The 14,828-nt window shown below is 41.6% G+C and overlaps 1 pseudogene; it reads right to left on the bottom strand.

The window, feature by feature from the left end:
* Positions 1-10,382: 10,382 nt before the first annotated feature.
* LOC148091817 (pancreatic progenitor cell differentiation and proliferation factor-like) lies at positions 10,383-10,877 on the bottom strand (annotated as a pseudogene).
* Between the last annotated feature and the right edge of the window lie 3,951 nt (positions 10,878-14,828).

Here is a 14,828-nt window from a genome sequence, read left to right as displayed (position 1 = left end):
CCTATGAGAACGCCAGGTGAGGCAGCCTGGGCCTGAGGCTCTGGACTGGACCTCCTGCAGAGAGAAAGGAGCCTGCCCTCAGACAGAGGAGAATCATGTCAGAGCACTCCCCTGTGCCTTCGCTGTGGGCCTCTCAGCTCCCCCTTTCATCTCAGCAGGGCAGGGCTAGCCTGAGTGAAAGCCCTGTGAACCAACATGAACTATTCATTATGGGAAGCTACATGAACTGTTAGTGAACTATTCTGTGTGGATTGTGACTTGTCAGTAATGCTAAATGCCTGGAAGGGTGCATGGGGCAAGGGCAGGGGAACCTGTCCTAGACCCACCTGCACCATTTGCTAACCGTGGGCAAGAAGACCCTTAACCTTCTTGGATTTCAGTTTCCTCATGAACAGAGTGGGGGATAGAAATGTTGTCCTGATCTCCGCATGGGTTTTGAGAATCAAGTACAAGAATTTTTTTAAAAGTGGGGTTGGTACTTACGAGCTATGCTATTCTGAGTGGGAACTCTGTTGCATTTCTTATAGAAAAGGTGCAGCTGGGTGGGTCATTAGTCACCATTTAACAAACACTTAGTGAAGCCCTACTCTGTGCCAGGCAGTGATCTAGGTGCTGATGATACAACAGAGAACAAAACAGGCAGAAAAAAAAATCCCTTCCTTCTCACATTCTATTGGGAGACTGAGGATCAACAAAATAAGTTAAATAATGTTAGTTGGTGATAGGTGATACGGAGAAAAACAAAGCATGGAAGAGGGAGAGGAAGTTTAGTAGCCAGCCCCAAATGGCCACACCCCTGGTACTCATACCTGTGTGTAGTCCTCTCCCACATTGCACCAGGGTTGGTCTGTGTGACCAGTGGAATGTGGCAAAAGTGATAGTAGGCCACATCTGAGATTAGGTTTCAGGAAACTGGCTTCCTTCTTGGGCTTTCTCTCGGGTGGTTCACTCTGGGGGAAGCTGATTGCCAGGCTGTGAGGACCTTCTGGCGGCCTATGGAGAGGCCCACGTGGCAAGGAGCTGAAGTATCCAATCAAAAGCCAGCGAGGAAACGAGGCTTGCGAACAGGCTACAACCCCACAAGACCCTGAGCCAGAACCACAGAGAAAGCCTTTTCTTCAGTGCTCTGAGGTTGACACGGTAGACTGACTGTGCTCTCTGCCATGACTACAATCACTAGGAACTGTGTTAAGTGCTTCATGTGTACTATCTCATTTAATTCTTACAGTCATACTGAGGGTTATCATTATCCCCATTTAACAGACCAAGGCTCAGAGGCCAATTCACTTTCCCAAATCCTCCAACTAGTAAGTGCCTGAGCTGGGACTCACACTTGGGTCTTTAAGCTGTCATGCTATTCTACCTTTCCTGTGCTCTTCCCAAACCAGGCTTTTGACAAAACACTGACACCCTTTTCCTTTCTCATTTTATCTCTTGTCCTCCAAGTCATTCCTAAACAGTTACATTCATTGATTTCCTTGGCCCCAGGCCACAGTTCTCCCATTTTTCACCCCTTGAGTATCAAATGGTGGTCCCAATATTCACAGGGATGTTCTGTCTGCCACGCACTCCAGTTTCGTAGTTCCTGGAATTTTCTTTCTGCTGCCCTTCTCATGCAACTTCCACAAGCCTGTCCATGTTGGGCTGCTGATTGGCCTATTTGCTATGAGAACCATTTTCTGTTCCTGGCCTGTTTTTCTCTGTTGCAGGAGAGCTGATCTCTGTAAATCATATTTCCCAACCTCCATTGACAATTAGCTTCATAATAAAATTCAACCAATGAAAGGCGTGTGTGGGAAATTGGAGGGTAGGTGGAAGAGAGAAGCCAGGAAGTTCCTACCCTTCTTCCCACCTGTCTCGTCCTTGTAGGCAGCATCTCTAGCAGTGACTGGGTTTTCTCTGTGGTTCCACCTCTCTTTGTGCAGGCCACCGTGGTTCAGCCTGTGTTCCTGGGCTCAGGCAACACATTTTCTCCTTGTGTCCATCTGCTTGTCATTGTGGCAAGTCAACTTTCTGCATTTTCTAATCTTAAGGTTGTCTCATTTCCCCCGGTAGCTCTTTCAGCTCTTTTATCACTTTTGCAATTAATTCCTTGTATTAAATTTTCTCTGTGAATTACCTGGCCGAGGTTTTGTTTTTTAGGCTGGGACCCCAACTGATACCTATGTTTCTACTCTGGACTTGACTGTCAGCTTAAATTGTTCTTCCTCAAATATCTTCAGCTACAGGATCCTGCTTTCTGATTACAGTCTCCAATTCTTCCATCTCACTTAGGTTCTTTTTTCCAGTTTTATGTTTGCCTCATTTGTCTCTCCATCCATCCATCCATCCATCCATCCATCCATCCATCCATCCATCCATCCGTAGTGAGCTATAGATCCAGGCACTGTGGTTGCTGATGACATAGTGGTGAACAAGACTGATAAAGAACATGTTCTCTTGGAGCTCCATAGTCTTGTGGAGGAGAGAGATTTTTCTTTTTTTTTTTAATCCTTACTCGAGGATATTCTTTCCATTGCTTTTTAGAGAGAGTGGAAGGGAGAGAGAGAGAGAAACATCAATGTGAGAGAGACACATTGATCAGTTGCCTCCTGTACACACCGTGACCGGGGCCAGGGATCCAGCCTGCAACCGAGGTATGTGCCCTTGGCCAGAATCGAACCTGGGACCCTTCAGTCTGAGGGCCAATGCTCTAACCACTGAGCAAAACCCGCTAGGGTGAGATTTTTTTTTTTTTTAACTGCAAGAACATGAGATTTACTCTCTTGACCCACTTTAAGTAATAGTAGTACAGTAGTGCTTATTTATTTTTCATAACGGAATCTATACTGTATCCCCACTGAACAGCAACTCCCCATTTCTCCCTCCTCCCCAGTCCCTGGCAACCACCATTCTACTTTCTATGAGTTTGACTATTGTAGATGCCTCATATAAGTGGAGTCATGCTGTATTTGACCTTCTGTGACTGATTTGTTAAACTTGGCATAATGCCCTTTAGGTACACCATGTTGTTGCATATGGCAGGATTTCCTTCTTTTTAAAGATGTAAATGTTCCATTGTGTGCACGACACATTTTCTTCACCTGTCAGTGGATGTTTAGGCTGTTTCCATATCTTGGCTATTGTGAATAGTGCTGCAGTAAACATGGACGTACAGATAACTTTTCAAGATCCTGATTTCAGTTTTCTTCCTATATGCCCAGAAGTGGGATTGCTGGATCATATGGACGTTCTACTTTTAAGTTTTTGAGGGTGCTCCATACTGTTTTTCACAGAGGCTGCATCATTTTACATCCTCTCCAATAGTGTACAAGGTGCCCTTTTCCCTGCATCCTCATCAACATTTGTTATTTTTTATGTTTTTATTGATTTGAGAGAGAGAGAGAGGAAGGGAGAGGGATAGAGAGAGAGAAACATCAATGAGAGAGAAACGTCCATTGGCTGCCTCCCACACGCCCCCTACTGGGGATCAAGGGAAGAGTATAGCAGGCAGAGGGGACAGTATGCACAGACCAGGAGGCTAGGTGAAGAAAGTACTGGTGCTGGGCAGGCTTAAAAAGGGGGTTCTCAAATACAATCAAGCTTGGCTGAATTGGTCATCAATTCCCAGGGGTGCAAGGCTGCAATCCACCCCTAAGGTTGCAGTCTCCACCCCTTTTTTTTAAAAAAAAATGTTTCTATTGACTTTTAGAGAAGAAGGGAAAGGGAGAGAGAAACAGTGTGAGAGAGAAACCTCGACCGGCTGCCTCCCGCATGCACTTTTTTTTTTGACTCTCCAGGTTAAGCATTCCTATACCTCACAGGTCAGATTTGTCTCCAGCTCCCTTTGTCCCTTATAATGAATACAAAGTTGTCAGCCTTCCTGCATTTCCTTAATTCTGGAACTCCCTCTCTGGTGCCCTTACGTGCCCCTTTTATGCTCACTCTTTTTATATAGCTTTCTCTTGTATTAGAGAGCCATCTAAATATTAAGATAATGAGAAGTGGCAGCTCTCACTTCTCAGCAGTTTTGCTCTATAGGCTGTGAGGTATTTTGGTGCTCCTGCTGGGAAAACAGATTTAAACCAAGGGTGCACATCCAAATGCTGCAGGGGCCAGGCAGGTACTGGAAATGAGTGGCAGGCCCTGTGGAACACATGCCCTCTTGGCCTGCCTCTTGCTTTCCTGCTTCTGCTGGAGACACAGTGATAAGCACTAGTATTTCACTGGTCTTCACACTGATGTGCAAAAGCCAGAGTGCAAGTAAGATGATAAGCAGCAACTGTCATTGGCCCTGTGCTGTGGGAAGGGCGGGGGAGGATTGTAGAGGGCAGAGAAAATGCTATCAGGTGTGACTGCAACTCAGCACAGTCGAATAGTGAGAATGCAGGCCTACTGTTTACAGATGCTCCAACAGAAGCCTGAAATCTGCATAATCTGGCGTATAGGATATCAACTAATTTTGAATTATTGGAAAATAATTTTCAAATTTTAAATATACTGTATATTTACATGCTACTGTAATGCAGGCCACACAAAATATATTTATGTGCTCATTCAGTGGTTCTAAACCTTGGTTGCACAGTTGGATCATCTGGGGAGCTTTTAAAAGTCCAAGTGACACCCCTGGCCAATTAAGTCAGAATCTTGGGATGCAGGAGGAATCATCAGTATTTTTTTTAATGTCCCAGGTGATTCCAGTGTGCAGTTGAGATTTAGAACAACTGGGTGGGCCTGGTAAACATCAGTTCATGACCTCTGATTTAATAGGGCATATTTTGGTAGAGGATGTGGTGAGTGCTCTGCTCCACCTGAGGCCTTTGCTCATGTTAATTGGCAGGTGTGCTGTATTACCAGATACCAAGTGTCTTGGATGGGACCTCTGAAGGAAAACCTCAAGTTCTCTCCTGTTTCTCTAGGGGGATCCCAGTTCTTTGTCATGGGATATGGGTGGTTATGGTGATGGCAGAAGGGGTCGCTGAGAAACTCCTGTGCTGTTTTACCTTAAATGGTGGCAAAAGCTCCATATGCCATCTACACTATCTGGATCTAACATCTTTTCCTGCATACGATTTCTTATTCAGTCACCTGGCTACACTGCCTATATGTTGAGACCATGCCCAGTCCGTAAGTGCATAAGAAATTACCTTCAAGGTCTCCAAAGGACTGATTATGGCAGGCCTCACCAGATACAACTGTGGTGAGCAAATGACAGTGTCTGATATTCCTTCCTCCACCTCAGAGGGTGGTGTTCCCCATAGTCCCATCCTGACTCTGTTGTTTCTCTTCATTCATGTACTTTGGCTGAAATTCTCATACCTCTTAAATCTGAGCCATCAATTCTTACTCTCTCCTGAGTTCCAAGCCCACATTTCCAATAGCCTTTTAGACATTTCCACCTGAATGCCTTATAGGAAACCTGGACTCAGTGCGATCCATCTATTGTTTTCAATAAGTTTATTACTCTCTCTCTCCATTGCTTTGTTTTAAAAGTGGAATTTACTGGAAGGACAAATTAAGGAAGAATTGAGAAAACCAGGGTTCAGAAGCAGAGGAGCCCGGGAAGCTTGTTGGTTAACATCCTCAGAAACACATGCCTTTGGATGACTCATTTATAAATCCCCCCAGTCCCCACGTGTTTCTGCACGCTCTGACTTTGACTCAGGTGCTGGTGAGGGTCCTGTGATTGGAAACCCCACCAGAATCAGATAAAATGGGATGGGAGCAGTCCCTCAGAGTACTGTTACCAGGAGAAGCAGGAGCACTTCCAAAATGGGGGGAAAAGGATTTCGTAAAAATTGTCCCTTTTTTATTGACTTAAATATTGTACAAGTAGCACATAAGTGAATGCACTTGGGAAAAAAATCAGATAATGAAGAATGTTGAATGCCACCTGATTCTTCATCCTGTCATTCCCAGAGGCAAGTACTACCAAGTTATGAAGTATTCTTATAGGTCTTTTTTGTGCTTTTAGGTATATATGTAACTATGGATGTAAAAATATGTACATGTATATACATTAATATAACTCATTTTCTTTTCACATGAATATGACTTACTGCCTTCACTTAATTTACAGGTTTTTATTATTCCAAAACTTACAGCTCTAAATGATATGTTTATTGATTTTTTTAGAGAGAGAGGAAGTGGAGGGGGAGAGAAACATCAATTAGTTGCCTCTCATATGTATACCCCGAGTGGTGATGGAACCCACAACCTAGGTATGTGCCGTGACCAGGAATCGAACCTGAAACCTTCTGGTGTACATGACACCGCTCCAACCAACTGAGCCACCTGGCCAGGACCCTCATTGCTACTTTAATAAGAAAAGTAATTCATGGTTAACATTAAGCAGTTCAGAAGTTTATAAAATGAAAAGTAAAAATTTTCCTTCCTAGGATCCACATTTCCCTAAACTCCTAGTGCTATTCCCCAGAAGAGACCACTGTTAACAGCTTCTTACGCACTGAAAGAACTGCTCTTAGGTAAACAAGTGGGGCCTATTTCTAGGGCTGCTTCCTTTTCATATCCTGGCAATGTTGCAATGCCGATTATTTTTTGTGTTAACCGGTGCCTGCAAGTATTATAGCAGAATCAGTGGTATCAATGGATGGATGATCACCAACGTTTTTGTTAAGAAATGTGATTCTTTATAAGTTACTGGTAGCAAACTCTTTCTCTATCTTCTAAACTTCCTGACTCCCATTATGTAATTATTTTCTCTTTCATATAACAGGCCATAACAAATTTTAAAATCAACATTTTGTAGCTATCCTTGCTGTTCACAAATCTGACATAGAAACCTGATTTTCAAAGATGTTCTTCTGCACTATTTTTTTAATGACAATAAACTTTAGTAAGAGCCTTCTAGGTATTAGAAATGAATACCTAGAAATGAATACCTAGGGATTGCATTCTAAGGATTCATAGATTCTCTCAGATTTTATTCATTAGCACATTGATAAAAATACTTTGACCAATGAAGCAGCAACTGAAGTTATCAGTAAGGAAATATAAAGGAAGTGTCCAAGGATTTTCATCCTATTTATAAAATCATTCTATTGGCTTTAGAGCTTGTAACATTCAAGGACATCTTATGGCATCAAGTTTTTAATTTGACAACAGGATATAGAACAAATCTAAATTTTTCTACAAAATTCTGATTTTAAAGTTAGGTCTATAATAGCCTTAAAATTTAAGAAGCAGTTAATAAGACACGTTCCACAATAGAGTTACAGTTCGTAAAAGATATAGTCCACAAAGAGAATGTTGTTTTTTATAGTGATATTAATTTTCTTAAAAATATAGCTTTACTACCACTTTTTATTATTTTCATACTCATCTCAAGATTGGCTTTGTTATCTGAAGGCTGCCTAAAGTGAGATGTATGGGTGTTCTGCACTATTTTGCTAAAAGGAAGGAAATAAACTAGAAGTTGGCTGTCAAAATCCAGTTCTGAGAAGTCTTTCTCTCTCGACCAGAATATGCAGTGTTACACAGGGAGGCAGATACTTGCAAGTTTCTTGTTATGTTTGAATTCTGGGGAGCTTTCTTTGTTCCCATAGACTATTCTGTAGATAGGACGTTAGAACTGAATGAAATATAGGCATACCTCATTTTATTGATCTTTCTTTTATTGTGCTTCACAGATAATATGTTTTCTACAAATTGAAGGCAAGACCTCAAAGATAACAAATCACTTCATTGCGATGTCTGAAACCGAACCCACGATACCTCCAAGATAGGCTGTTAAGCCTTCTTATACTAACAGCTATTGTGAAACAGCTACATAAAGAGTGAAAAGGAGAATCAGATGGTGTGATGCTGGGGGGCAGTTTTCAAGAGAAGGGTGATCTTGATTACCTCCTGAAGGGCACTCAGGAAGCAGGGCTCAATCTCACCTCCTCATTTGTCTCCAGAGCCAAGCTCCAGAGGAGGTTGTGGACACATTGTGTCCTGCTGCTTAATCTTTTCCAATCAGATAAAAGGGTTTATCTGAATGTAAAGAGATACCCAGTTGCTTGGGAATGCTAAGGACTCTCCTGCTCCCCAGACCATGAAGAAAAGCATAATTGAAAATGGAGAGAAGTAAAGAGTATGATTAATCTGTGTTGATTCTGGGACAGCTAAGTATCTGATGTTCTGACCTACAAAGAAAGCATGAGATGTTTCTAGTATGCTATGCTTATTTGAGACCCCTGTGCTTCCTCTGAACTTCAGTGATTAATGCTGTATGAATTGTCATGTACCGGTGCATGGTTGCTTCTAAACAAATAGTCCTACTTCCAAGGCACCGGACTATTGCTAAGAGGTTAATTTAGCAGTAATTGCTTTTTGTGTATCAATTCTATTAAATAATCTTGAAGAAGTCAGAAATGGGCAGACTTTTAGCTGATTTACTTTGATGAAAGCAGAGGGTCTCCAAGGTTATTCTGTGGGGAAGACTTAGATTTTCCATCTGCCAGGGGACTGCCTTGACCCCCAAACACAAAGAAGCATTCAGCCCCTGCTGTGTTCTTCTTGAGGGAATGTGGATTTCCCTTTTATGGAAGTTGGGCTCCTCTTGTCATCAACACTAGGTCTTTTCTCCTTCCTCTTCCCCTCTAATCTGACCCTCTGAATACATAAGTCACCACATATTGGCTCAAGATTAAACTGTAAACTCAGAACCAGGCCTTGCACATGGTAGACACTTGCTTGACCAACATTTGCTGAATTGACTGTAAAGAATTCACAACCACGGTAGAAACCTTCCAATCAGGAATTCCTCTTTGTTTTGTTTGGTTCCAGCCTGCGGGGCTGGGTGAAAGGCTGTTACGTTGACTTGCAATAGCTCAATGTGATGTCCCCAGGGTGGGTAATCGGAACTGGAGGCATGCAGAACTGTCAAACTTAAAGGGCAAGATGAAGAGAAAATGGGAGGACAAATGGATATGTCTTAGTTATGTGTTTGCTATGTGGGACACAATCTATTGTATAGAACAACTGGGGAGGGCAGTTCAGAATTCACACTGTGAGCAGGAGTGCATGCTGGCTCTCTTCTGGTGGGTGTTGTGGGGCTGACATGCGGCCTGAGGGAGCAACGGAGGCCCATTGCTTGGACACTCTGACTTTTCATAAACTCCTATGGTATGTTTTTATCACTGATAGTAGAAATAGACAGAAAATCAAGATAGACCATATTTTGGGCCATCAAACCAGTCCCAATACATTTAAAACTATTTAAGGCATACAAAGCGTATTCTCTGATCATAATGGAATTAAATTAGAAAGCAATAACAGGAAATTTCTTGAGAATTTTCCAACTATTTGGAAACTAAATAGTATACTTTTAAATAGTTCATAAATCAAAGAAGACTTGAAAAGGGAACTTAGAAAATATTTTGAACTGAATGAAAATGAAAGCACATGTCAAGTTTGTGCCACTAAAACAATATACAGCGGCAAATTTATAGCACTAAATGCCTGTATTAATTTCAAATCAGTGACCTCAATTTCCACCTTAAGAACTGAAAAGAAAAGCGCATTAAACTCAAAGTAAGCAGAGAAAGAAAAAAAAATTGTTACTTTTATTAGTATTTATTTTATGTTGAATTTACTCCCTGGCCATCAGTTTTTGTTTCTTAAGTTTCCCCTGGGATATCTTTTTCTTCTGTGCAATCTGCTTGTTTTCAGTAGGATCATCTCAGTGTGACAGAGAGAGCTCCTGCCCTTCACCTGACACCCTGCCTCTGGCAAGCACCAGTCTGTTCTCTGAATCTTGAGTTCAATTTCTTTAGACACCACATGTAAGTAAGACCATATAGTACTTGTCTTTGTCTGGCTTACTTCCCTTAGCATAATGCCTTCAAGGTTCATCTATGTTGTTGCAAATGACAGGATTTCCTTCTTTTTTTTATGGTTGAATAATATTCCTGTGTGTGTGTATATATGTATCACATTTAAAAAATCCATTCATCCATCAGTAGACACTTAGGTTGCTTCCATTCCTTGGCTATTGTAAATAATGCTGCAGTGAGCATGGGGGTGCAGATACCGTTTTGAAATAGTGATTTTTGTATCCTTTGGATAAATACCCAGAAGTGGAATTGCTGGATCACATGGTAGTTCTATTTTTAATTTTTTAAGGAAACTCCATACTATTTTGGTTGTTGTTTTCACTGGCTGCTTGTCATTTATTTTCCACTTGGTGCAAGGCACACTGTTATGCGGTGTCAGGAAGGCTCCCGTGGGGCTTGGTCAGTAAAGAGCGGGGTGCTCTCAACTTGCATTTTGGTGTTTTGCTGTCTCGATATAAAAGAACCCACTTCTTCTGTTTGCTGCAGCCTGTCTAGTCTCTGTGGTGGGCTGTGGAGGGAGAAGGGCCTGGCTTCTCTGGGTGTCTGGTGGCTGGTGATAGCCGCTCAGGATGGGGTTGGGCATTGGGTTTGCCGGGCTGGCCGCTGGCTGCTTCCTTGCAGCTTCCAGAGCCAGGTCACAGGTGATCGTGCTGCTGGAGGCCTGGGGAGATACCGAGTGCTCTGCGGACTCCCAACTGTGGCCATGAATAGGAGAGTGGACTTCCCCAAAAAGAAGCTTGCCCACCATTGCCCTGGGTCACCTTGGGGAGATCAGGGTGCTGGGGGTAGCTTCCCCAGCGTACTCGGCACTTCCACTGGAAGTGGAACCCAGGTGCTGCTGGTAGCAGTCGTGGGTGGCTACTCGCGAGCCACTGGAGGAGATGGCCGCCGTGCTCTTGCTTGCGGACTATTGGAAACCTCCGTGGGATCCATCCCGCAGGGGCCTCGTGCCCCATCAGGGTGGCTGGGACCGGAGCCTGGGGCACGGAGTGCATTTGCATAGGAGACCACAGAGTGCGCTCCACACCCGAGAGGTGCAGGGTCCAGACTGCTTTTCATAGCGGCTGTACCAGTTTACAATCCCACTAAATGCGCAAGGGTTTCCTTTACTCACATCCTCACCAACAGTTGTTATGTCTTGTCTTTTTGAAAATAGCCATTCAAACAATATTGGGTGATATCTCATTGTGGTTTTGATTTTTGTTTCTCTGATTAGTGATGCCAAGCACCTTTTCATGTACCTGTTGGTCATTTGGATATTGTCTTTGGAAAAATGTCTATTCAGTTCCTCTGCCCATATATTATTACTTTTTATTTAAATATATCTTTATTGATTTCAGAGAGGAAGGGAGAGGGAGAGAGAGAGAAACAATGATGAGAGAGTCACTGATTGGCTGCCTCCTGCACGCCCACACTGGGGAGACCACAGTGCGCTCCACACCCGAGAGGTGCAGGGTCCAGACTGCAACCCAGGCATGTGCCCTGACTCGGAATCGAACTGCGACCTCCTGGATCATAGGTCGATGCTCAACTGCTGAGCCACACTGGCTGGGCTATTTATTTTATTTTTCAATTACAGTTTACATTCAGTATTATTTTGTGTTGGTTTCAGGTGTACAGTTTAGTGGTTAGATAATTATGTACTTTACAAGGTGTTCCCCCTTATATTTCCAGTACTGACCTGGCACCATACATAATTATTACATTATCATTGACTATATTCCCTATGCCATACTTTACATCCCTATGACTATTTTATAACTACCAATTTGTACTTCCTAATCCTTTCACCTCTTTCACCCAGTCCCCCACTGGCAACCACTAGTTGGCTCTTGGTGTCTATGAGTTTGTTTCAATTTTGTTTATTTTGTTCTTTAGATTCCACATATAAGTGAAATCATATGGTATTTTTCTTTCTCTGACTGACTTATTTCACTTAGCATAGTATCATCTAGGTCCATCCATACTCTCACAAATGGTAAAATTTCATCTTTCTATAGCTGAGTAATATTACATTGTATATATGTACCATCACTTTAAAAATTTTTTAAATTTATTTTTATTGATTTTTAGAGAGAAAGGTGGGGGGGGGCGAGAGAGAGAGAGAGAGGGAGAAAGGGGGAGAGAGAGAGGGAGAGAGAAACAGAAACATCAGTGTGAGAGAATCATTGATTGGTTGCCTCTTGTACTCCCCCCGACTGGGGACTGAACCCACAACCTGGGTATGTGCCTAACTGGGACCCAACCCTGCCACTGTTTTGGTGCATGGGATGACGCTCCGACCAACTGAGCCACACCAGCCAGGGCTGTACCACCACTTTTTTATCCACTTGTCTATTGAGGGGCACTTGGGTTGCTTCCATATCTTGGCTATTGTGAATAACTCTGCAATGAACATAGGAGTACATATATTCTTTTGAATTAGTGTTTTGGACTTCTTTGGATAAATTCCCAGATGTGGAGTTGATGGATCATAAGGCAGTTCTATTTTTAATTTTTTGAGGAAACTTAATTAATACTGTTTTCCATAGTGGCTGCAGCAGTCTGCATTCCCACCAGCAGTGTACAAGTGTTCCCTTTTCTCCACATCCTCACCAACACTTGCTGTTTGTGGATTTGTTTGTTTATTTATTTATTCATTCATTTTATATTGACTTTTTAAAAAATCATTTTTTTTCCAATTTCAGTTGGCATACAATATATTCGTTTCGGGTATACACTTCAGTGATTAGACATTATATAACTTTCTAAGTGATCATCTGGATAAATCTCACTTGTGGATTTATTGATGATAGCCGTTCTGATAGGTGTGAGGTGATACATCTCATTGCAATTTTAATTTGCATTTCTCTGACAATTAGTAGACTTACTGCAATTTATTGTTTTCTGGCTGTTTAGCATTTCCTTTGTTCTTTTCTTCTCTTGTTCTCTTTCTTTGTGATTTGATGATTTTCTGTAGAGGTATACTTAGATTCCTTTCTCTTTTGTGTATCTGTGTTTTTCTTTGTGGTTGTCATGAGACTTACATCAATATCTTAGAGTTATAGTGGTCTATTTTAAGCTGAATGTTTTAAAATTAACCAGTTAAAAATTTTTAAAAAACTTACACACAGTAAAATTAAATTTTATTCTTTTAGGGAACAGTTCTAAGTTTTAACACCCGTGTAGTTTTTTTTACCACCACAATCAAGGTACAGAATACTTCTATCACACCCCAGATTCCCCTCATGCTGCCCTGCCCCTTTGTAGTCAAACCTTTCCCCAACCCTAACCCTTGCCAATCACTGGCCTGTTCTCTAACCCCATCATTTTGCTTTTTCCAGAGTGTCATATAAATGGATTCATACAGTAAGTGACCTGTAGAGTCTGGCCTCTTTTTTTTTTTTAAAAAAATATGTTTTTATTGATTATAGAGAGGGGGAGGGCGGAGACAGAGAGAGAGGGAACAAACTCGAAGCCTGGGCATGTGCTCTAACTGGGAATCGAACCAATGACCTTTGGTGCACAGGACAACACTCAACCAACTGAGCCATACCAAGCCAGCACAAGTGTGGCCTCTTAAACTCATCACAGTGTCTTTTAGATTCATCCATATTATTGAGTGTATTGTAGTTCTTTCCTTTTTATTGCTGCACATCATTTTATTGTATGAATGGACCACAGTTTGTTTATCCATTCACCCACTGGGACAATTGAGTTTTCAGGGTTTTTTTCAGTAAAAAACATGAGAGTAATAATTTTATTAATTTTATTAACTTACACCTTTCTCTGAAATCAACTTTGTGTCCTTGAACTATTTTTTATTTTAATTTTAAAAATTTACCTTTATTGTTGAAAGTATTACAGATGTCCCCCCTTTTTTCCCCTATTGATCCCCCTACCCCACATCCCCCCCCCGCCCCAGGCCTTCACTACACTATTGTCTGTGTCCACGGATTATGTAGATATGCATATAAATTCTTTGATTAATCTCTCCCCACCCACTCCCCCACTCCCACCTTCCTTCTGAGATTCGTCAGTCTGTTCATGCTTGTATGCCTCTGGATCTATTTTGTTCACTAGATTTCACATATGAGTGAGATCATGTAAAACCGAATCGGGAAGAATCAGAAAACCTGAATAGGCCAACAACATGGGTTGTTTTCACATTTTGTTGATAGTCAACAAAGCTGCTATAAACATCCTTCTATAAGTTTTTATGCAAACTTAAGTTTTCAGTTTTCTAGAATAAATATCAGGAATGGAGTTGGTTGGTCATATGGTAAGGGCATGTTTAACTTTATAAGAAAGTGACAAAGTATTCCAGAGTGGCTAAGCCATTTTGCTTTACCAGGAAAGTATGAGAATTAGAGTTGCTTTACATTCTCACCAGCACTTTGTACTGTCAATTTAAAAAACATTTAGCACCCTGGCCAGTGTGGCTCAGTTGGTTGGGTGTCATCCTGCGCACCAAAAGGTTGGTGGTTCAGTTCCTGGTCAGGGCACATGCCTGGGTTACGGGCTTGATCCCTGGTGGGCAGGAGGCAGCTGATTGATGTTTCTCTCCCTCTCTCTAAAAATATTTTTTAAAAAATTATCTATTTTAATATATGTTTAGTGATATACCATTATAGTTTTACTTTGCATTTCCCTAATGACTAATGCTGTTGGGCATCTATTTTTGTGCTTCTTTTCCATCTCTATATTATCTTTGAAGTGTGTTTAAATATTTTGCCCATTTTCTTTTTCAGTTTTAATGAGTTTTGGGGGAAGAATTTTACATTTATAGAAAATTTGCAAAGATAGAACAGAGTCCCTGTATACCCTTTACCTAGTTTCTCTGTGGCAAATTTGTTAAAACTAAGACATTAGCCTTTGGTAACACTGTAAACTAAATTCTAGACTTTATTTAGTTTTTCTGCTAATATTTTTTCCTGCCCCATAATAAAATCCAGAATCTAGAGTTAAAACTTTCTTCCCTCACTGTATAAATCCTCTTAGGTATCTCCATTGTCTTGGAGAAGCTGTACC

This window comes from Miniopterus natalensis, chromosome 12 (genome assembly GCF_054644295.1).
Source record: "Miniopterus natalensis isolate mMinNat1 chromosome 12, mMinNat1.hap1, whole genome shotgun sequence".
NCBI lineage: Eukaryota > Metazoa > Chordata > Mammalia > Chiroptera > Miniopteridae > Miniopterus > Miniopterus natalensis.
Note: the sequence above shows the minus strand (reverse complement) of the source record. Positions and strands in the feature narration are given on the sequence as shown.